Source organism: Macaca thibetana, chromosome 17, assembly GCF_024542745.1.
Source record: "Macaca thibetana thibetana isolate TM-01 chromosome 17, ASM2454274v1, whole genome shotgun sequence".
Taxonomy (NCBI): Eukaryota; Metazoa; Chordata; class Mammalia; order Primates; family Cercopithecidae; genus Macaca; species Macaca thibetana.
Genome location: NC_065594.1, coordinates 91,671,545 through 91,693,593, shown reverse-complemented (window position 1 = coordinate 91,693,593; position 22,049 = coordinate 91,671,545).

Below are 22,049 nucleotides of genomic sequence, written 5' to 3'. Positions count from 1 at the left end.
AAAGAATAAGCCATGCTTTGATTTCACTTTCAAATGACTGCCATCACTTACCAATGGGAGGTGTGTGTCTCCTGGGCACTGACTGGCCTCTTGGGACCCGGGATCAAACCTGGCACTGCCACATTCCCTTCCTGTACAACTCTGACTTTTGTACAGTACTTTTTTATCATAGCAATTGCTGAAAGGCCAGCTTTGCAAAACTGCCAGCGTTGGGAGGCAGGGAGTGCAATCTGATATTGACAACTGTGAGTACCTCAAGCTGATGCTCAGCCTGCAGCAGAGCAGAGGCAGGGCCAATCTGCGCTTCTCCTGAGCCTGGGAACGCCCTGGTACCCCCCACACACTCCAGGACCCTCAACTCTAGGCTACACCTCCCAACGTATGGCTTTCAGATGGGTTGGGACCCGAATTGTTGGTCACTCCACAGCAAGTGCAGAAATTGAGAGAAAGCTTAGAAAGCCTACATTTCTTTTGATTAGAGCTTGTATAGTCTCTTTGCTTTTCATTTTTCTAGTAATTTATTTTTATTTCATCTTACAACGTAGGGTTGTCAATGGATTGAAATTAGAAAACAAACTGGTACTTCCCCAGAGATCACTGGAGAAGCATTGTTCTAGGCGGTTCAGTAAAAACAAAAATAAACAAAAAACAATCCAAAACCAAAAAATCTAATGTAACAACAGATGCTTACCTCAAATCTGAAATTAAAAACTATATAATGTTATTATTTAATTACCATAACTAAACTCAGCAATTTTAAACACTTTAAATGCCCAGTTAACAAGAAACTGCTAATTAGTTTTTACAAAGTTATGGGATATTTATGTACTCATAACTGTCTTTTGCAAATATAATAAAAATATTTTTGTTCCATAAGGTAAAACATCAGTTTGATTGGACAAGATAATTTAAGTTGGTGCTAATCTGCTTTGTAATGTCTAATTAGAAAAGTTTCCTTCTGCCTCCCTCCTTCTTTCTCCTTCCCTCCATCCCTCTCCTATTTTCCTTCCTTTCCTCCCTCTCCCTCCCTTTTTCTTTCCTTCTGTACTTCCTTCCCTCTTTCCCTTCCTTTTTCCTTGTCTCCTTCCTTGCTTCCTTCCCTTCCTTCCTTGCTTCCTTCCCTTCCTTCCTTGCTTCCTTCCCTTCCTTCCTTCCCTTCCTTCCTCCCTCATTTCCTTCCTTTCTCTCCTAGTCATAGAAACGTTGTGGGCAGAAACTCAGTCGTGTCCTTGAGAACACTGACATTCTGTATTATCACTTTTTGATGCTAAGGGTTTACCCTTTGGACCCATCTTTAAAAGTCACTTGAATAAGAGATCACTATAATAACTATTGAGTAAGTGATTTTTGTTTGGAACATGGGGAGTGGGCTCTTTTAAATGAGATTTGAAGTGTGTCAAAAAAGAAAGAAAAAAGAAAACAGAAATTCTGTCTGGGTGCTGTAGAACAATTCTCACTACTTTTGCTAATTGGAACATCACAGTTGGAGATACTGTTATATGTTAGAAACGCTCACAGCATTTAGAGCTCTCTTTTGCCAAAAGGAATTACACAGAAAGTGTAATTAATTTATCCTCCAGGGTTTTCTGTGACCCATCTCTAATCTTGTCTGGTGTTGACTGGCGATGTGTGGTGGGGCAGAGTGATGCTGAGTAAATACCGCAAGCGTCGTGCTGTCGAGTGGTTCTTCTGTGAGATCAGATGCGCCTGGATTGCCACAAAGCCATTTTCTGAAAGTTAAGAGTGTGCTGGGGCTGGGGGTGGTAATCAAGGAGCACGCAGGAAACCTCCTTGTGGGTGAGGCCTGGGAGCCTGGGGCCGCTCTGGAGGGAGGTGCTGTTCCCTCAGTCCCGACTGCACCTGCAGAGGCGGGGACGGTTCTGGGGAGGACAGCATGTCCTCGTGTGTGCCTGCTTCTGGGCTGCCTACTTCTGGGCTGCCTACTTCTGGGCTGCCTACTTCTCGGCTAACTACTTCTGGGCTGCTTACTTCTGGGCTGGTTCACTGCTTTTGATGTGAAAAGTAGGTTGGGTAATCTTTGTAATGCTTAAGAACCGGCTCCGTCTTCTCTTTAACAGAGTGTTGCAATTTTGAATTTGAAAGTCTCCGCTTAGGAAAGGCTTTCCAGGATGAAGGACAGCACTTGGGGCTCGCAGCATCGGCTTGTGTGTTGATGATGTGTGCACGTCTGAGCACGCCCTCGCCATTTCTAAGCCTTTCAGTTCTAAGCGCAGCCCAAATCATGTCCAAAACATTTGATCCATTTTTTAAAAAGAGAACCCAAGTACACGTCAGATAAAATTAAAGGCAGCTCTTCAGTACATCGACTTCATTTACATTCTGGTTTTGGTAAGTACTCCTTGATATTTAGAAAGCTTTTTATCCCCATTTCATAAGCCTCTAAAAATCGGGGCATTGAATCTTGCTGTTAATAGGAAGAAATAAATGTCAAAGATCAGGTTCATTCAAAAACAGATTAAAACAATTAGATTCTAAACCTGGCACGACGCATTTTTATACTCGAGATAAAGTAAACTGTTTCTTTTTTCTTTTCCTAGATTTGAGATCCTGTATATGTGTGTTTTTCAAATGGCAAAAAAAAAAAAAAATGTTTGTGCCACAGTGCCTCTGTTTTGGAATTGTTTACACAGAGGAGTCAAATTAAAGTGCTCAAATTTCAATCCTAAGCACAATATTTTAGAAGTCAGAGGTGATTAATTAAAACTATCATATACAATTTTTCATATGTTAAACATCAGAAAAATATTAATCCCCTAGTCCAAAATGGAATGATTGTCAATAAAGGTCAGCATTAGTTATTTATGCAGAAATAATATAATGAAAACACTGAGATGTAACTTCACCATTAAAGAAAAGAATGTAAACATGTCCAAGTAGTTTTATGAATTAGAACAGAGGGGGAAGAAAAGTGCTGGGCCGCCTGGCCTTCTGAAGACAAGCAGGCTGGGGGGCTTCACCCATCATAGCCACCCCGTGGGGCGCCCACCACAAGCCAGTTCCCACACAGGCCCCTCCGTCTGCTGCTGCCGACCATCGGGTGCTGAGTCTTCAGGATGAAAGGTCCTGTTCCTTAGGAGACAGACCTCGGAACCCATTCTCCCTGGCTCTCCAGCAACTTGCTGCCACGGTTTGGGTCTGTGTCCTCACCTGAACCTCAAGTTCAGTTACAATTCTCAGTGCTGGAGGTGGGGCCTGGTGGGAGGGGATGGGGTCACGGGGGCGGTTTCCCTGGTTTAACACCATCCCCCTTGGTGGTGTCATCACGGTAGTGAGCTCTGGTGAGAGCTGGTTGTTTAAACTGTGTGGCACCTCCCTGCTCTCACTCTTGCTCCTGCTCTGGCCACGAGAGACACCCGCTCCCGTTTCACCTTCCGCCATCATTGGAAGCTTCCTGAGGCCTCACCGGAAGCGGACGCTGCCACGCTTCCTGTACGGCCCGCAGAACCGGAAGCCCGTTAAACCTCTTTGCTTAGAAATTACCGGGTCTCGGGTATTTCCTCACTGCGAGAATGGATGGACTCATACATTCGTGAACAGTCTCTTGTTGACTTTGTCATTTCTCTTGCCGTGGGAGCTTATTCGCCTATTGTTTTAAATTGAACAGTTCAAGGCTCTGGTGCAGGAGGCTGTGGGGCTGCTCCTCCGGTCTAGGATTACTGAGGAGAAGGTATCGTAGAGTCAGAATTTAAATCCAGAGGGTGCCTTAGAGAGTATCCATCCCCTCGTTTGACAAATGAAGACACTAAAGCTCGATACATTAGGAGGTGACTCCCCAAACTACGTTAACCGAATAATCTGTGTGTGTCTTCTTCTCCTCAGCGGTTACATCATCCATGCTTAGAATGTGTCTTATTAAGCATTATGTATATGTAATGCAGCAAGGGTTTCTCCCTGAAAATCGGTTATGAAATGGATGCTGCGTCTTGTAATTAACAATGTCATAGCCCATAGGAGCCATGAGCGTGAGGCTGCATCAGTTTTATTCAAGAAAGTGTATCCCGTGCCTCAGCAAACTCCCTCCCTGGGCCTGATGCATTAGCTAACCTAGGCCAGCAGTGTGTAAAGTGATCATCCATCTCGACCAAGCCGTGTTTAACTCAGGAATCCAAGCAAGCTATTGCTTTAGATAATATATAAGCATAATTCAGAATGCTTACAAACTTAAAAAAATGTACAGAAGGAAAAGTCTTTGATAATTGTTGACATCCTATAATGCTAACCCTTTCGCTAAGTTAAAAATAGAAAGACTTTTCCTTACCTGAATTGAGGGTCTGTACTGCGAGCCTTCAATAATTGTCATTCTTAGGAAACAATTATGAAATGTTACCTTTAAAATCAGAGATAAAATAAGGATGCCAGCTGTCACCAACTCCATGCAATGTGCTGCTTAAAGTCCTACCTGGTGTATTCAGTCAAGAGAAGAAAGGAAAGATTTATGGACTAATAAGGACAGCCTGAGGTTTCCCTCTTCCTCCTGCTTCTGCCCCCTCTGGCTGAGCGGGAATGCTGCCTCTGCAACGCTTACCTGCCAGCACCACACCTCTCCTCCCTGGGGCTTGGAGGAACAGCACTGGCTCATCTTCCCACAAGAGGTGTCCCAGCATCTGGGGACAGTGACATTCCCTTCTTAAGGAACTCAGTCTCTTCCGCTGTCCTTCGCCCGAGGCAATGCCATGTCTTTTCAGTGTCTTGATCATCTTTCTCTGAACTTGCTTGGGGTTGTCTACATGCCTCTCCAGGTGCCCACCCATGATGGAAGGTGACATTGCTGGTGAAGTCTGACTCCTTGAGGGTGGCGTGGGTCCTTCACCTCCTCCCAGCGGGGCGTTTCGGACAACACAGCCTACGATTCTGTGACTAATGGATAAGTCATCCTGTTGGCTTATCTTAAGTAGATTGACAATTGAAACCTAAAGGCGTTTTTGCAAGTGTTGGTGCTAAGACTCCCCAGTCAGGATGTACGTGATTGGGTTTTGCATCGTAGATCTCATATTCACATCTAATACATGTTATCTTTAAAACTTTAAAACTTTCATTCCTCCAGGTAGCAGGAACTCTGGGGACACAATTCTGCTCTTCAGAGTAGCTCCTGTCCCAGCTTTAAGCCATCATTTTATTTGGCCAATGTTTCACATGCAGGGAGGTATTCACGTGGTTCAGTAATCCCCACGCTGTCCCAGCGCCTGGCATTTAAATGACTGGCCGTCTTCATCTACCCTCTGTCCTTCTAAAATGAAGCTGCAGATACTATCTTCTGGCCTCAGACACGGCAGTCAAACGTGAACGTGGTCTCCAAGTGGTTTGTGTGTTTGTATCTAGTTCAGCATTTCTGAGTTTCTGAGGAACATCATGAGATACCCCTAAGAAAAGATTTTGTGGTCAAATTAATGGGGAACGTTCAGACTGCTTCTGTCTTAAACACTCTACATTAATGTGTAAAAGGTCTCCGAGAACCTCTGCATTTAAACAACAATAACAAAAACCCACACCAAGAAAACTGTCCTCTGTAATCTGTGTGAGCCAGTATTCCCAGTCTCATCTGATGACATGTGGAAAACAGAACTCATGCCCTCTGCCCTTTGGGGCATGTTCTTCTGCAGCTAGACCTGCCTTTTGTATTGTGTAATTTTAGAAGGAGTGTCTCATGGCTGGCTGTTCCCTCTCCAAGCAACTGAATCTAGGTTCTAAATGAGCAGATCCTCTCAATCTAGGTTGCATGCTTTTCTCATTGTGCAACGTCCATTACTCTAGGCCTTGTAACCTGAAGATTGTGAAGGGAAGTAAATACTGTCACACATAAAATGATTACTCATGGACTGACCACTTACAAAAGTGTGGTCCACTCCAATGCCCTTCCCCTTGGACAGTAGTAGCTCTAGGCTGCCACTGTCACCACCACACGGCCTTTGGTCAGGGTTGCTTAGACACAAGCAAATACAAAGCACATTGGGAGAAGGAAGGTGGAAATTGTGAAGCAGGCAGAGAATTTGGGGGTTGGTGAGGCTCTTAGAGTTATTGGCCAGGGGTGATCTGGTCAGAGGCGAACTGATGAGAAAAAAATGGTCACGCAGGTCGACCCAGTGGGAGTTGCGAAAGGAAATGACCAGAACTCAGGAGGAGGAGGAGCCCTCGGGAAACCTCATGAAGTCCTTGCAGAAGGAGTAGGAGGAGCCCTCGAAAAACTCACGAAGCCCTTGAACTTCTCCAGGAGCAACGCTGCTTTCCAGCAGGAGGCCAAAGTCGCATGTCAAGGGCATTCCAGGCGGCTGCTGTCTAATCTTCTCAGAGAAAAATTTACACAGAAAGATGTGTATATGTGATTGATACTTTTGGTCTAACAATGAAAACAAAGTTACGTTTATTACATGTTTTGTGAAAATGCAGTAAAACAAACCACTTACCATACAATTGCGTTTCCTTTTATGAAGCTAAAAATTTCAAGTAAGGCGTTTTGGCTGTGAAGTTCTGGCCTTGATCTGAGGAGAATTCCGCAACTATTCCAGGGCGGAGATGCTCGTGGTTCTTCCTCAGCAATGGGGCTGCCTCTGTGAGGAAGCTCACACGGGACGGGTCCAAGCAGGGAGGTGCAAGGGCAGCCTGAGGCGGTGGACAGCAGCACTGGCTTTCCCCATAAGACACCGGTAGTGACCGTCGCCCTGGTGTCCAGCCGAGCCTGGCTCTCTCTGGAGTCCTTCCTGGTCGCATTTGCACAGTGCAGAGGTTGACACGCAAGGTTTCAGGACTTCACGGCCTTGAGGTGGCTGCAGGATGCTGCGTTCTTTGCCCCTGTCTCGGGGGTGCCAAGTCTGCAGGGCTGCTGGTACAGGCAGCCTCTTTGGGGGCAGCGTTCCTCTAAGGTCCGTGTCAATGGCAAATTTTTTTTTTTTTTTTTTTTTTTTTTAACCTCATTTTGAGGGAGAAGCCACTTTCTGCTTAGAGTGAGCATAAAACCAGCTCCCTCCGAGGCAGAAGCCCAGGCCTGGTGGCACCTCCTGTGGGGCCTGGATCATCGTCCTCAAAGAATAATCCCAAATGCTATAATCCCGAAAAATCAAAATCCTTGAAGTCTAAATCCCCAAAGTCTAAAATCCTGACATTTAAAATCCCGAAACCACAGTCGCAGGACAGTTGCATCACGTCAGGTGGGACGATGACCTTGTTATGGTCTTCACTGGAAATTAAGCATGGTTTAAGGAGATGCATTTGGTGGGAAATTCGGACGAGCCGTGGGCCCCGCCATACAGCACTGACAGAGTCCTCGGTTTAAAAAGTCGTCACATGCCTGCAGTGACATTCCTTCCAGCTGATGACGTGCCAGGAGATTTTAGTGAATTAAAGCCACGCTTGCCTGAAGAAGCCAGTGAAGTTACTGACTGGTTCAAAAATAATTATATGCACCGTAGGATAAGAAGACACCTACACAGGCCGGGCGCGGTGGCTCACGCCTGTAATCCCAGCACTTTGGGAGGCTGAGACAGGCGGATCACGAGGTCAGGAGTTCGAGACCATCGTGGCTAATACAGTGAAACCCCGTCTCTACTAAAAAACCAAAAAATTAGCTGGGCGTGGTGGTAGCGCCTGTGGTCCCAGCTACTCGGGAGGCTGAGGCAGGAGAATGGCGTGAACCTGGGAGACGGAGCTTGCAGTGAGCTGAGATCCAGCCACTGCACTCCAGCCTGGGTGACAGAGCGAGACCCCGTCTCAAAAAAAAAAAAAAAGGAAGACATGTACACAATGGTTTTTCCATTCCATGGCCAGTGCAGTTTCCACCAGGTCTGTGGTCTGTGTGTGAAAGCATCCGAATGGATTTCCTCATACCTGAAACAGTGTGGACGCATGGCACAGAAGATGGGAAGGTTGAAGAGGGCTCGTGCTGGCATGTATTGAATGGCAGAAGGATTCCAGAAGAGTAGAGCCACATAGAAATGAATGTGAACGTATCCTCCGAGGAGAACACCATGCCCTGAAAGGAAAAAAGCAGCAATTCATCACCACGTAGAATTCAAAACACAGTTAATGACGGCGAAAGCCGGCCAGCTCTTATGGACTCTGACCCGCATGCGATCGCCGTGAGTCCATCCCTGCGATACGATTTTCCACGTGTTGAATTTGCTCTTTAGTTTCTCCCACCATTTTAAGTTGTCAGCATTATTTCTTACGATGTGCCATGCTGTGTATTTCACCTTCCCGTCATTTCGGTACCGGAGGGGTCAATTGTGTGGAGGCTTTTGGAAAGTTTTGTTTTATGCATCTTTTGCAAATTTGACTCCAGGAAAGTGCATGATCATAATCTTGAATTTGTGTGTAAGCATTGTGTGTGTGTGTCTGTGTGTGTGTCTGTGTGTGTAAGCATTGTGTGTGTGTGTCTGTGTCTGTGTGTGTGAGCATTTTGTGTGTGTGTCTGTGTGTGTAAGCATTTTGTATGTGTGTGTCTGTGTGTCCGTATGTATGTGTCTGCGTGTGTGTGTAAGCATTTTGTGTGTGTGTGTCTGTGTGTGTGTACATTGTGTGTGTGTGTACATAGAAACATTGAAACTCCCTCCATAAATGAAGAGATGTCCTTTTTGTGCATCTGCGTTTGTGAAGGATAAAGTTTCTGGAGATCTCAGCTCCTTGGGTGGCCACATGTGTGGAGATGACCCATCTCGTTTCTGATGCGTCTCGTCAAAGGCTGAGGCTGTTGGCCACAGTATTTCAGGTGACTGAAGGATAAAGCTGGGCGCACAGAGTGACCCATGACAGTGACGTCGTTTACACGTTTCCCTTTTTCACCGATTTTTTCATGAATCCGCTTCATCTGCTCATAGCTGTTGTGCCCAGGCAGCTGTCCTTAGATACCTGAGCGTTTGTGCTTGCAAAAATATGCGTGTTCTTATGGCCTGTTTCACTGCATCGAGTGTTCTGTCGTGTTTTATAAATCCCCTATAAAAATGTAAATAAGTATTGTTTTCAGTAATTTAAAATCATTTTTTCCAGAACTGCATTGTTGGGATTTTGATCTTCTGGGATGTCAACATTCAGGATTATGGAGGTTGGGATTGTGTCATTGGGGTCACGATTGACCCTCTTCCTGGGAAATGTTTTAAGCTCCCTCCACAAACCCCCAGAAGTCGCCGTTGAATCACTCCTTCCTGATACAGCATGGTGACCATGCCGTTGTTGGTTGTATTCTTGTCACGAGGGCCCGTGTGACCTCACGGAGCAGCCTGTGGTGTGTGAATCGAGGCTGGCTGTGCAGCTATAGCTTCTACGTTAAATGCTTTCAGTTGCCACTGGTGTTTCACTCACAGTCCTAGGATCCATAGGGATAGGGCGGGGCAAGATGCTGTGAGCGCATCTGGGTCAGACCGAAGGGGCAGGAGGAGGAGAGGAGTGAGGAAGGTTTGGATGAACAGCAGCACCTGAGCTTAGTTTAGGGCCTGTGAGTTTCCATGAGTGGAGAAGGACAGTGCACTGACACGGACTCAGAAGTCTCTAAAGCATCTAGAACTCAACTTCTTCTCCCGGCAGTAAGGCCGCAACCCAGGTACCTTCTAAAATCATATTTCATGTGTCCTCACTTCTGCCAGTTCCTATTTAAGGCAATTATGGCTTTAGCAAAGGACTCTGATGATACTGTGGAAAGGGCATGTGTCCCTTGTTTGTGGTAGGAACGCCCAGACAGGATCATCCATGGTCTGCATTTCAGCTGCCCACATGCTGGCTTAGGGGTGCAGGTGACTGACAGGTCAGGGTAGATGCCACCAAGATAACCGTGTGTTATCCTGCTGGCCATGGTGGGGTTGACTTGGGCTCTCATCAACACATCCTGGTCTTTTCATGTGACATTCAGTTATTTCACAGGGCGGTGTGTCTGGAAAATTGCTTATGTTGTTCAAGCACCAGGCAGGCAGAGTCCCTTGGCTAGTGATTGGGGGAGGGCTGTGCCTTCAGGATCAAAGACTGTGGGGGAGGTAAGTACGTAACCAGCGGAGACGTATCACCATGTGGTGGACGCTGCATGCCATGGGGTCAGGGAGACTTCCTGGCTGTGACAGTGATGAAGGAACTGTTGTCATTCTCCCGGGCACTTCCCTCCACGCCATCCCAACATGGCCACGCCTGGGACCCCAACCATGCCTCACACGCGTCTGGCTGCAAATCTGGTCTTCTCTAAGGGTGCTTTTCTTCCCTGAAGACTGAGTAGGAGGGAGCAGGGAACAGTCCTGCACACGCTGTGGACACAGGACAATGGCTGCCCACCCATGAGTATTGCTGGTTTATCAAGGACGCACCCAGCCATTGCCATTGATGAAATTCTACTTTAGTGATGATCTCAGGGACAAACGTTTCCTTCAAAAACATACAAAATGATTTTGGATCTGTCATTTGCAATCTAATTGCATGAGTCCCTGGGGGCGACGCTGGCTGGAGTTCACCTGGGTGCTGTACAGCCTGAGCCACTGCCCAAGGGCCTCGTCTCTTGCATCTCACTGGCTTCCAGCACAGGGCCAAGCCCATGGTAAGTTTTCGGGAACAGTTTGTTGATTGATTTTTAAATCTTTCTCCAGGGTGGTAGATCAATGGATGGAACACAGTGTTTCCAAATGCCCATGTGACTTATAACCAGAGGACACCAGTCAGCACCTTTGAGCAGTTGCTGTGTGGCAGGTGCTGTGCTGAGCACTTTGTGTCCAAGATCATGTTAAATCCTCACAACAACCAGGAGGGGTGGACTCTGTTATTTCCATCATTTCTCAAAGAAGGAAATTGAGAGCTGAAAAGACGTAACTGTGTCACACCGCACACAAACGTATTTGGGTCTGGCTTGGAAAATAGTGTGCTAATTCTCGCATTCTTCTGCCTACGCAGCCACACGGGAAATGTACAAATGCTCCGGAACTCAAGCCTTGGTGACGGGAGCGCCCCCTGCAGGTGGGGAGCACTTGGCATTCTAGCGACCTCCCATTTGTTAATGATGAACTATCCTGGGAGATGGACGATGCGGTCACCACACTATAAATGAGGACCCTGGAGGGAAGTGAAGTCTTCCAGGTCGTGGGGTGTGGTGACTGGGAGGCCTTGTCCTTGTGTGCCGAGTCAAGCATCTTTTTATGATTCCTTTGTTATACATCAGAATTAGAAGCCATAACCTAGTGTTAAGAAAGCATGTCACAGCCAGGGTTTATAAATGAATGTGTGTGAGCAGAGCACGATGGTGCATGCCTGTAATCCCAGTGCTTTGGGAGGCAGAGGCAGGCACATTGCTTGAGCCCAGGAGTTCAATACCAGCCTGGGCAACATGGTGAAACCCCAGTACTACTAGACAAACCCCCCCCCCAAAAAAAAGCCAGGTGTGGGGGCGAGTGCCTTTATCCTAACCACTTGAAAGGCTGAGATGGGAGAATCACTTGAGCCTGGTAAGTTGAGGCTATAGTGAGCGGTGATCTTGCCACTGCACTCCAGCCTGGGTGACAGAGTGAGACCCTGTGTAATACAAAACAAAAAAGTAAAAATAAATAAATAAATGTGCATTATGAGTACGAGACAAAACCATACACACACACACACAACACATATACACAACACACACACATACAGATGCATACAGAACACACACAACACATACATGTGTGTACACACACATAAACGCATATAAACATACATACACAGGAAAACACACCCATATGATACATAACAATGGAATCTTAAGAAGATGCTAGCCTTGGCACACAGACTTGGTCTCCCAGAAGCACACACAGGCACCTACACACATATGCATATGCACACATATATGTACATGCATAAACATGCACACACACACATATACACAAATACACCCCCTCCGGCAATGTTCCATGAAAGTGGCAAATTGGGTGCTAATGAGCAGTGACCTGTCAACAGACACAAAGTATTTGAATTAGAGAAGTGGAAAAAACAGAATCACATAGCACACTAAGTGTTTACGAAAACACTGAGTAACGTTTTTTAACATTGGTAACATTTGATCTTTGTTTTTAACAAGTCATAAAGACGTTTTACTTATTTTCCTTCAGAACCATGGCCAGAGTGTTGGTGGTGTCAGACACCCGTTAAACAGAGTGAGATTCCAAGTTAACACAGACAAGAACAAAATCGCCTTTATTTTTACCCACAGAAGGAAGAGCGAGGGTTTTAAGTCATATTAGAAGTGCTCTTTGGAGGCCTGGCACGGTGGCTCACGCCTGAAATCCCAGCACTTTGGGAGGCCAAGGTGGGTGGATTACCTGAGGTCAGGAGTTTGAGACCAGCCTGGCCAGCACAGTGAAACCCAGTCTCTCCTAAAAGTACAAAAATTAGCTGGGCGTGGTGGTGGGGGCCTGTAATTTCAGGTACTCTGGAGGCTGAGGCATGAGAATTGCTTGAACCTGGAAAGCAGAGGTTGCAGTGAGCAGAGATCACACCACTGTACTCCAGTGTGGGTGACGGAGCGAGACTCCATCTAAAAAAAAAAAAAAAAAAAAAAGTTCTCTTTGGGTGTAAAACTGATTAGCATGAGGTGAGCAGGGCCGGACTGAGAGCTGAAGTTTCCGTGACTTGAGAGTCCTCTTTAGGAAACAGAAAGCAAAGTGAGACCTAAGTGGGTACAAAAGTGGGCATTTGTTGGAGTGAGAAAAGACAGCAATTTATAAATTTTGAAACATCGATAAATAACTCAGACACCATGAAATCAGGGGGATGGCATGAAGTGCCTGGCAGGATCTAATACATCAATAAATACCTCAGACGCCATGAAATCCAGGAGGAAGGTATGAAGGGCCTGGCCCACTCTAACACCCTATCCCCAATGTTTGGCTGCAGACCCAGAGATTTTCTACAGGGAGAAAGTAATACAAATCAGCCTACTCTTTCTGGTGGATCAGAATTTGTGTTTAATGATTGATCCTTTAAAAACCTTTCTTTTAGTTTTACAGCTAGCTCTCGGAACATCTCCTAAATTTTTAAAAGATTGTTAGCACATTTGGGAAGAACCTCTGTCGAGTTTCTTTCCTGTAAGAGCTGTAAGGTTTCAGGAAATTTAAAATGTTCCCATTCTGTGAAGAATCCCAATTATTCCTTCAGTTGCCGACTCTCGTCACCTGTCTGCCATCAGTGCATCTGGGAATTCATCGTCGTCCTCACAGAGTATCCTACCAATCTAAGTGGTGTGGATCCCAATGCCATATCACCGTGGCTGGGCCCCAGATGTGCCAGCAACCCTGTGGTCCTCACCTGGCACGGGGAAGTGACATGGGGGTGGGGGACTGGGTGGGAAGAAACAGACCCTATCCATTGTGGCTGCCGCACTTTTGTGCCTCGTGGAATCCCATGGGGCTGTGTGCACACGGCCTCGGCCCGACGGACATGTGGGCTCAAACTTCCTTAGCTTCCTGCAAATCTGCCCCAGCTTTGGCAACACCAAGCCCACCATGTCCTCTGGGCAGCATGGCGACTGTGCCCCACTCCCCGGAGCCTCCTCTTGTCTCAGCCCTAATACTGGCATTGTTTCCCACGACTTCCTTTGATGTGGAGCGTTTTATTTGGTTCACACCTGCAGTCCCACACTGGCAAGAAGAATGGCACAGAAGTTGAAGAACGGAATGTAGGGAAAGGGCTGTTTTCCTCTCCCGTGCTCATTTTAGAAGATGGAGGACAAAGGAGAGAGGAAGGAACACAGGTCGTGGGGTAAAGTGTGCCGTGCCCTGTCCCTCTGTCTCTTATCGGAGAATTTAGGGCTCAGAAGATGCCTTGGATTCGAAGAGCATTGGCTCTAAAGGTAAATTTACCTGTTGCTTTCCTGTAAAATGCCAGGCGGGTTTTCCACTGTTAACAAGTGAACAGGCATAAGGTCACGATCCCTCATGGCTGCAAATGCAGCTAGAGGCAACCGCTCCATCAATGAGAAAGACGGGAACATCCGCGGAGCGTCCTCAGATGGTGTGCTCCAGCGAGGCACACGTCACAAGTTCAGGGAGCATCTTCTACCAAGTCCCTGAACGCCGCACAAGGAAGGAAGACTCGTTTTGCGGGAGCTGTGCAAAAGCAAAAAGCAACGAAAGGAAGCCCAATTCTGATGCAGGTTGTTTGATGTGCATGAAGGGAGCAGACGGAAATTCAGCAAGTTATCTTCAGTGTGGGCTCAGCTCACCTTGGCCCTGGTGCAGTCTTCACGCCTGCTGCAAGCTGAGTGAGGCAGGCCTGCTGTCCTCCCTGGGGCGAGCTTCTCCACTATTTTCCTTACACTGGGGATCCAAAAATAGATTCCAAAATCTACCAGACATGTTAGTGGAGCATAAACAGTGCAAGATAACAGAATTCCACCCTATAGAAAACAGGAGCTGAGGGCCTCACAGGTCAGGCATCTACAATGATGGGATTGCTGACCCTACGTATCTGCCACGCTTGCAACTTCTCTGGCCAAGCTAGTCTCGGGAGTTGAGAAACAGATGAGGGCAGGGAGGCCAAACCGTCTGCTGGTTTTCCCGCTGACTTCCAGGGTGGTTTCAATCAACCTGCGGGTGCGGCGTTGAGAATGACAGCTCGTCGGCCTGTGCGCCTCCGAATAATGAGATTACATCTCATGACAGTGGTGGATTTGACTTTGACATTATGGAATATGAAGCAACCGCTGTAACGGGAATCATTTTTTAAAAAGAAAGAGATGCAAGAAGCAATGGTCATTTATATTAATTTCACCACAATAATGGAGGCTTGGTATAAGAAAAATTGCATCCAAAATTGTAATTCTAAGCATAAAACAACGATTAGTATTGCAATCGTTGGAGAAGAAGGCATGCAAAAAAAAAAAATACCATGAACATTTCAGGAGACTATTTTCCTCATATGGAGCTTATTCTTATAATATTACTGCATTTCAAAAAATACAATTTTAGAAAAAAAATGAACTATAGCTCTTTGCAGTGATAGGCGACAGGTCAGAAAAGCATTTCAGAATAATTTTACACCTTTTAACCTTAAAAAATACTTTGCTGACAATTGAGAAAGGGCCTTAAGAGAAGCTCTGATAGGCATTCTCACAGCGGGGTTGCCTGTCCCATCACAGGGCTGGCGTCTGCATAATGCACCCCATAATAAGACGTGCGCCGCAGATCACAAGGCGGAGGAGAGGCTTTAAGAGTCAGCCTTGGCAAGAGCCGCTATTAGTCATGACACTGAAAGTTTGTTGCATAAAACTCTTGGGAAGACATAAAGGAGGTAAACTGTTTAAAATTTTGATTTGAGCTGGGAGAGAACGACTTTGTCATAGAATTTTTGTCTGCATTTAAATGTAGGTTTAGCATCTCTGTTTTTCGTTTCTGCTCATGCTTGGACAGTCTTGTTAAATGGAAACTCCACACTGCTTTGCTAAATGAATGGCACTGTCCTCGGATTCTATTGCTTAAAGTGGTAATTGTTAGAAAACGTGGTAATGATTACTGGTGATAATTACGAATGCTAATAACGATGGCTGATAGTTATATGTTTCCCAGTTGCAAATCCCAGTCAAATTTAGGGGAAACTTAGCAATATTTCATCATAACAAAAACAAAAAACACCATCCATCAAGGAAAGATACCTTTAAGTCATCTTTTAATACCATTACAAAAGGGATGGATTCTGAGTCAGGTAAAACTTGACTCCTGGAACTGTAGCAGGAAGGGAGAGGAAAGAGGAAGACAACAGGATTTCTTGTGACTTTCAACAAAAATCTCACTCGAGAACAAGAGAGGGGAAAGGAGATGGGAAAGACGTGCTTCTAAGCAAGTTTTCTTTTCCCTGCTGAGAGACCAAATTCATGATGTTTTTAGTTGTCCTGGGTATTGCTTTCAGCTGTGCTTTGTTTAAGACTGTCACTGTTCCTGTCTCAGGTGAGGTCACTTTAATTAGAACAGCGCTGACCTCAGGACTGGATTTGACTAGCTACTCAAACACGGTGCCTTTTATCGTTATGGAGATATTCAGAGATGAAAGATGTAATTGGCTGTTGGGTCTGGATCCTACTTGAATCATGCTTTAGTAGGATGCAGAGAAGTTGCAGCTTGTGCCCGCTCTTTCTTTCTTTCTTCTTTCTTTCTCTCTCTCTCTTTCTCTCTCTTTCTCTTTCTTTCTTTCTTTCTTTCTTTCTTTCTTTCTTTCTTTCTTTCTTTCTTTCTTTCTTTTTCTTTCTTTCTTTCTTCTTTCTTTCTCTTTCTTTCCTTCCTTCCTTCCGTCCTTTTTTCCTTCTTCCTTTCTTTCCCTTCCTTCCTTTCTTTTTCTTTTCTTTTCTTTTCTTTCTTTCTTTCTTTCTTTCTTTCTTTCTTTCTTTCTTTCTTTCTTTCTTTTCTTTCTTTCTTTCTTTCTTTCTTTCTACCTTTCTTTGTCTCTTCTTCTTCTTCTCCTTCTCCTCCTTCTTTCTTTCTTTCTTTCTTTCTTTCTTTCTTTCTTTCTTTCTTTCTTTCTTTCTTTTTTCTTTCTTTCTTTCCTTTTCTTTCTTTCTTTCTTTCTCTTTCCCTCCCTCCTCCCCTCCCTCCCTCCTTCCTTCCCTCCCTCCCTCCCTTCTTTCCTTCCTTCCTTCCATCCTTCCTTCCTTCCTTCTTTCCTTCCTTCCTTCCTTCCCTTCTCTCCTTTCTCTTTTTTCTTTCTATCATCCTTTATCCTTCTTATTTTTAACTTTACTTTCCCAGTTTGGATGACGGTTTCTCTTTCAATTCATGCAAAAGACTGTCCAGATTTTCTGATTCTGACTCCACGTGGCCACTCTCTGAGCGGTTGTCCTTGGGAACACAAAGTGAACTCGGTGCCTCTTGGGAAAGGACTTTCTCCTGCTCCACTGTCTGTGAAGGTGATGGAGGTGCCAAGGCCCGGCTGGCAGCATCCACGTCCCATGAGGCGTTTGCTCCAGAACAAGCATTTGCTTCTCTTTGGCAACTAGTTCAATTAACAAGGGGTTCTGTAAATTTTAAACAGAGAAATGGGGACCCTGCAGGGTGAAAAGGAATCCACTTTTGGTGGGAGAAGGCAATGCTGCTATGGGGTTGCCCTGACTGGGTTGAGGGGTTTACCCACACAACTGTCAGAGGAGGGCCTCTGAATTTTGTGTTGTTTTGCTGCTAAGAGAAGGAAACTGATGAATAAGATCTGCAATTTTACAAAATGATAGGTAATTGTTCTTTGTTATTTATGTTATATTTAGTAAGTTGTTTTATATGCTGTTCTATAGATTCAGGCAGTTTTCAACTCCTAAAATGGCTCTATCCCACCCCTGAAATATATATTTTGTATATGATTTCATTTTTTATTCTCAAAGCTCAAATTCTACATGTTTTGGTCAAACGTGGAGATGTGGAGTTGACTACTGAGAAATACTCAACTAAGTGACTGGAACTAGTGATTTTTAACCACATTGTGGAAGCTGTGTGAGTGTCACCATAATCAGATGAAGTGCTGACTGACAAGATTAATGACAGTCACAAAAAAGTCCTGGCATCTCAGCTTTCCACAATATGTGGACCACGGTGGTTACCATGGTAATTAGTGTTTTCCAGAAAAATTCATCAATTTTCCTCATATTGTCAGGGAGCCCCAGATACCCACACATACATGCAAACACACAAACACGCACGTGCACGCATAGCAAACACACATGCACCCACACGTACACACATAAAAACACACACAAACATGCATATGCACACATAGCAAACACACATGCACCCACACGTACACACATAAAAACACACGCAAACATGCACGTGCATGCATAGCAACACACACATGCACCCACATGTACACACATAAAAACACATGCAAACACATATGTGCAAGCATAGCAACCACACACCCACATGTGCACACATGCAAACACGCACATGCACGCATACCAGCACGTGTATACACATGCGTGCACATGTGCAAACACACATGTGCAAGACACCCTGTTAGGAAACCCTCTGTGACCTGCTGGGGTCTCCAGCTCAGCTTTTCCTCTTGGAGCAGGTCGGGAGCAGCACACTCACTCACACTTGCTGGAGTGGGGAAACTGCAGCTGCATGCCATCAGGTTCGTTCTTTGCTAATATCTTTATTTTCCAGAGAAATGAAAATGATGCATTGCACTCAGTATCTATTCTTTGAGAATTCCCAGATACTGAACATGCCAGTTTGCTCTGACAGCATTTTAACCTCATGAATAGTCTCCGTGTTGTTAATGAAGACATGAAAGGAAAATCGTTGGGGATCAGTCTTTTCTTAGGGCTAAGCTCCATGCACAGGCCAATGACTAGAGAAAGAAGGGGCACCTCCAGTTTGTCAGTTCTTCTCCTGTTTGCCCTCCACTTCTAATGTCAAACTCACCCCATCACTTTCTGACACCTCCCACCATGTCAGAAGTAGAGAGAGGATTGGCCGGACTTGTTTCTTAGTAGAAAGTGCAAGATTTGGAGTGCTCATACATGTTTATGAATCATTTTTATCTACTAACAGCATATAATTTTGACAGAATCACTTGGATGAACAATTAGCTTCAGGAGGCAAAGCTCTGACAAAGGCCCACTGGTCAATGGCTGGTCGAGCACCCTCACTGTGGGTATTTTCAATGCTCTCCTTGCTCTGTGGCCTCACCCCTCCTCCTCACCCTCTAATGCCTGGGGACTTGAGGGAGCTCGAAAGTGACACCAGCATGAGTAACTTTCTTTATGTACTTTTCTGTATTTTTCCCAATATTTTAAAGGCTATCCATTGCTTTTCTCTCTTTGTAATTTTAACATGAAAAAAATCATAACACAATAAAAAAACATACCCCGGATTTTTCTCCTACATTCATTTGTCTTTTCTTTCACTGTGGACCAGACGCTGTCCGTGCGGCCAGTGAGGCCGTGGGTTCAGCAGGAGCTTCCCGGCTTGCATTTTCTTTCTCCAGATCGATCTCCTGCTCCTTCCACGCTGTATGTTTTCTCAGCCCGCTGCCTCGGCTTGTACCATCCTCTCCCACCTGGAATCCCGGCCTCCACCTGACCAGCTCTGCAGAGCCTTCAGGACACAGCTGAGGTTCCTCCAGGTCCTGGGGTCCCCCACCCCCTCATTCCCCGGCCCACAGTCCCTTGGGCACCCCCACTGGGACCCTGATTCCATCTTGAAGGCACCGCAGTGTCAGCTGTGAAGGCTTGCATTCCCTGACAACCGGAAAGGGGCCTCGTTCTCCCCCAGCAGGGCCCTAGAAATAAGCAAATTCATCGCCTTAGCCTCAATGTGAGCTTCCAAGCACACGCTCTGAACAGAACCTCCTGGACACAATGCGTGGGGGAGGCCCATCGCCTGGCCAAGGCGTCCACGAGACCCCAGGAGGGAGTCGGATTCCTGCTCCAAAGGGCCTGCAGGCCCTGGAGCATCCCGGACCTCGGCTCCTGACAACAAGCAGCGGGTGTGCCTGTGTGGGGGATCCGCTGCTGTTCCAAGGATCCTGCCAGCGTGCCACTCAGTTTTTCTCTGCAGATAACCTGGAAACTGGGATAGTTGGACAGATTTGAATGTTGACTTCATCAGGCCCTGCCTCTCAAAAAATGTGCATTGAAATAAGAGTGGAAAATAATGGCATTGGAAGCCAGACTCCAGAAATTAACCAGAACGGACCTGTTAATGGGTTCTGGTGGCAGTGGAGATGAAAACATGCCTTTTTCTCTTAGAACGTTTTGCAATAGGAGAAATGACACATGGGTAAGGAGCGCTTCTTGTCCCGCTCGTGAAAGGAAACAGGCCCCCCTGACACTGGTCACTGGTGTTTCCCTATTCACGAAACGGGGACTGAAAAATCAGCCCAACCAGAGAAGAGCTAGGGTGCCCTGGGACTCTGGAGTCAGACACCCAGCAAGGTACAGAGAAGGCAGGAGAGGAGCACAGCTCAGCGCTTCCTGCTCAGCCCTCCCCATCTCCCTCCTCCCGTCAATCCCACATCATCTCCCTCCTTCCCTCTGGCGCTCACCATCTCCCTCACTTCTCTCCTTCAGCCCTCTCCCTCTCCCTCCTCTCCAGCCCTCCTCATCTCCCTCCCTCCTCCCTTCCAACCCTCCCCATCTCCCTCTGCACTCCAGCCCTCCCCATCTCCCCCCGCCTCCCTTCCAGCCCTCCCCATCTCCCTCTGCACTCCAGCCCTCCCCATCTCCCTCCCCACTCCAGTCCTCCCCACTTCCCTCCTCTCCAGCCCTGACCATGTCCCTCCCTCCCCGATTCAGTCCTCTCCATCTCCCTCCTCTCCAATCCTGACTATTTCCCTACCTCCTCCCTTCAAGCCCTCCCCATCTCCCTATCTCCTCCCTCCAGCCCTGATCATCTCCCTCCTCCCCTCCAGTCCTCGCCATAACCCACCTCTTTTCCAGCCCTCCCCATCTCCCTCCTCCCCTTCAGCCCTCACCATAACCTGCCTCCCCTCCATCCCTCACTATCTCCCTCCCTGCCCCCAGCTCTCACCATCTTCCTCCTCCCTTCCAGCCCTCACCATAACCTGCCTCCCCTCCAGCTCTCACCATCTCCCTCCTCCCCTCCAGTCCTCGCCATAACCCACCTCTTTTCCAGCCCTCCCCATCTCCCTCCTCCCCTCCAGCCCTCACCATCTCCCTCCTCTCCTCCATCCCTCACCATCTCCCTCCTCTCCTCCATCCCTCACCATCTCCCTCCCCGCCCCAGCTCTCACCATCTCCCTCCTCCAGCCCTCCCCATCTCCCTCCTCCCCTCCAACCCTCACCATAACCTGCCTCCCCTCCATCCCTCACCATCTCCCTCCCTGCCCCCAGCTCTCACCATCTTCCTCCTCCCTTCCAGCCCTCACCATAACCTGCCTCCCCTCCAGCTCTCACCATCTCCCTCCTCCAGGCCTCCCCATCTCCCTCCTCCCTTCAGCTCTTCCCATCTCCCTCCTCCCCTCCAGCCCTCGCCATCTCCCTCCTCCCCTCCATCCCTCACCATCTCCCTCCTCCATCCCTCACCATCTCCCTCCCCGCCCCAGCTCTCACCATCTCCCTCCTCCAGCCCTCCCCATCTCCTCCTCCCCTCCAGCCTTAGCCTTTCCCCTCCTTCCTCCCTTTCAGGATCTGCTGGAACGCGGGGCAGGCCAAAAGACAGCTGTATGTGATGGGGAGGTAAGTGTGGATCTCAGGTGTCTGAAATCCCCACTGGTAATTGAGTGGAAGAGTTCCTCTGAGCTCTGTGCGCCGTGCGCTTGTCCTGTTTCTGGGCTCTCTGATGGCCTGCTACAGACCTTAGCTCTGCAGAACTTGATAAAATCTTTTACTTTATTTGTGCAGCTGATTCAGAAACAATGCAATTAAGTTAAACTCTGTGGACACTGGAGAATCTTCTGTGCAGAGAGGTTTAAACGGAGTGCTGGTGAAGGTGAGGACTGGGGTTATGTGTCTACATGTTTGGATCAGGGTGTATTTGGGGAAGGGGCTCAGACCACAGGTGCCTGAGTCAGCCCGCTAGGGCAAAGTCCCAGCTCTGCCACTGAGTTCGTCAGCCCACGGGTCCATCTCCCTGTGGAGCTAAGGAAGACACACCTGTGCTCATCTTTTTACGGGAGCTCAGAAATACCCCCATGGAAGTGCGGAGGTTTCATCCAGGATGTGGCAGTGTGGGCGCACGTGGGGCACGAGCCTGGACCCCACCTCTCCCTCGACTGCATGGGGAAAGGAGGCATGGAGGAAGTGATGGCAGGGCCTGCGAGGAGAGCCCGGTGGAGTCCAGCGCCGCCATCACAGTGGCCCCGAAGGCCCCCGCTGTGGCCAGGCAAGGAAGGTAGGAGCGGTGGCCTTTTGTTCTGCTCTGTCGCCCGCGGGGCCGACTGCAGTCTGTGGCACATGTGGGGCGAGGCAACGGATGATGTGCCATGAGGGAGGCTCCATCTAGGACATTCCAACCAGACACAGTGGGTCATGGCAGCCCACAGGGCCCAGCAGGACTGAGGTCATTGGTGGGAGACGCCCCACAGCTGCAGGGGGCAGTGACTGACACGAGGCAGGAGCGCCTTATGTCAACCTTCATCGTGTCATTCGTTTGAGATCA